This window comes from Phaseolus vulgaris, chromosome 5 (assembly GCF_000499845.2).
Source record: "Phaseolus vulgaris cultivar G19833 chromosome 5, P. vulgaris v2.0, whole genome shotgun sequence".
In the NCBI taxonomy this organism is placed as follows: domain Eukaryota; kingdom Viridiplantae; phylum Streptophyta; class Magnoliopsida; order Fabales; family Fabaceae; genus Phaseolus; species Phaseolus vulgaris.
The window spans coordinates 2,886,273-2,889,114 of NC_023755.2; the positions used below are offsets into that span (position 1 = coordinate 2,886,273).

Here is a 2,842-nt window from a genome sequence, read left to right on the forward strand (position 1 = left end):
ATTAAATGGAATATTTCACTGGTGTTTCGACTCTTTTACAAATTCTGAATGATTTCGTTATCATAAATAACGTATTTTTATTTCAATATTTATAAATATATAATTATTTCTATTTTAATCCTATATATCATACTTTTGATGAGGCTAGAAATATTATAAGTTGACAATTTTACTTACTATAGGAATTATAAAAGAAAAATGTATTCAGAATGAGATAAACCAAACATAAAACAAAATAGGATAAAAAACTATTATCGGGCTAAGGAGTTAATTAAACTTAATAATATTTATATTAATATATAAAATGAATACCAATTAATATACAAAATATCTCTTAAAAATTATTTTTTATATTGTATCATTTGATGTGACTTTGACTTTGTAAAAAATAGTTATTATGAAATCCTTCGTCCAGCTTGATTGTTTTTTGGGCTTTTATATGCATTGGGCTTTGTGTAACAATATGTTTAATTTAAGGCACTTTCTTTCTGCACCCCTACATTTTTCTTCCTGCACCTCCACAATTTTGTAAATTCCGAAACTGATCCCCACAATTTCGGGATCTAGGAGTGTGCTACGGATTCATCAATCCGGAAGTGAATCATGTTGCATTTCGGATGACGGGGTGTTTTGGAAGCAAAGTTGCATAAATTATTGATTTTTGGATTGCTGAATCCGGAAGCTTAATTTCTATTATGGATTGGTGGATCCGGAATGATTTTTTTCAATTATGGATTTCTGAATCCGGAATGCATATTTTGAATTATGGATTGATGGATCCAGAATAGTTTTTTCAATTATGGATGTTTTGCATTTTTTTATTTTGGATTAACACTATCATTCATACTACCGGAAGCATCAATCCGGGAGAATACCAGATGCGCCAATCCAAAAATTTACCGGAAACGCCAATCCAAAAATTTACCTGATTTCATAACATTGTGGGATGCAGGAATAAAAATGTAGGAGTGCAGGAAGAAACTGCCTTAATTTAATTCAATTTCGGTGCTTCCTATACAACATTAATTCCAGGTAAAATAGTTGTTTAAAAAATTGATGAATATCTTCGAAAAATGATTTTATGTTAAATATAAGAACTTATTAGTAAATCATGTTAAAATATAATTAATCATACTAACATACTTAGTTACGATAATTGGCACACTTTCACGCACAAAAATTTATTATCTTTTTCTATAATTGGTTATTATAAATAAGACACTCAATTACTTTAAAATATGAATAATTCTTTGACTATTGTTAAAAAATATCACTTGCATGAATATTTCACTATTCTTAAAAATTATTACTTGATTTATAACAGTCTCATTGAAAATACTCGTGTAAAAATTGAAAATATTGAGAGTAGAAATATTCGTAAAAAGTAAATATTGAGAGTAGAAATGAATTTTTTTTATCACTATGGTTTTTCTACACCATTGTTGTAAATTTTAAAGATTTAATGGCTGCATATTATTTTAATTTGAATTCTTGAGTATTTTAATAATATAACATATTATTTTTAATTTGAATTAGATTGGATTATTATTATCCGTTGTTCTTATACAAATAAGTGTCAAATTATTTCAAAATGCAATAACTTATAATTATATAGCAATTATCATGATAAAAAGCTTAAAATTAAACATTTGTTAAGAGTATCTCAATTTCAGGATGATACTCTGGTTCATCAAATTAAGATTTTAGTTTTAAAAGATATTTTGTTCAACATGACATAAAAAGTGAGTTTTACAAGACCATAAAACTTAAAAAAATCTTAAAATTGTAATCACATAATGAAACACATAAATTAAATTAAATTAAATTAAAATATAATAGAATGACTTTTTTTTTATGTTTTTACTTTGCATCTTGGTATAAATTTGGATTCGTTGAACTATATGAAGTGATTCATATTTATTAGAAACATAAAATAGTATAAAAAAGTAATTTTATTTGAAAGATGGAACATTGAAGTAACATGAGAATTACAATTGGGAGAAGATGAAACATTTAACATGGGTGAGTGCAAACACATTCTTGTTTGGGATTGCAAACACCACTTGCTAAGAATCCATATTTCTTGCGACAATCATTTAAACATTTGTTATTGTCTTGACATTTGTTGAATAATATATCTGTGCAAGGCGTAAACAACGTTCTCTCAACCCTTGTTCCCTCTACCATTTTCAATGATCCTTCATTTTCTACACAACACAAACCATATTCAATATTCAACCATCAATTTAAACCAAAGAAATCATAAATCATGCATAAATTAGAGAGTAGAAAATCCTATAAATTGAAAGCAAAACTTACCAATGCTAATTGAAAGAACCAACATCACCATCAAAATTGAAGTGAAAGCCTTCATCTTAATCTTAGTTTGATTTCAGAGCAATTTGATTCTCTTTTGCTCCATATCATACCATATATATATTATAAGAATATACCATTTTTTTAATTTGATTCTCTTTTGCTCCATATCATACCATATATATAGTATAAGGATGTTTGGTAAAAAAAATAATTTATTAATGTATGATATAGTTAGTGCACATTTAACTCTTCTATACGTTAACTTTGACTTCTTTATATTCTTTTCAATACTACTATAAAATCATTAATTAAAAATCAATTTTAAGTAAAAAATAATATATTCTTTTTAACATTATTAGAAAATAATTAATTAGAAATCAGTGTTAGAGACAAAAAATAATTAGTTGTTATATTGATTAAATTATATATTATTTAAATTTTAAAGTTGGTAACTAACATTTTGGTAGTTAATTAGATACCAATTTAAAATTTACTTACCAATAATATAATCTAATTTAGATAC

General features: G+C 25.3%; 1 long non-coding RNA gene across 1 annotated transcript; it reads right to left on the reverse strand.

Annotated features, from left to right (window-relative positions):
• Nucleotides 1-1,934: 1,934 nt before the first annotated feature.
• Nucleotides 1,935-2,409, reverse strand: LOC137836212 (uncharacterized). Its single transcript, XR_011085210.1, has 2 exons — nt 2,320-2,409; nt 1,935-2,207 (listed from the first exon to the last, which is right to left on the reverse strand). It is a non-coding gene; the product is annotated as an uncharacterized lncRNA (long non-coding RNA).
• Between the last annotated feature and the right edge of the window lie 433 nt (nt 2,410-2,842).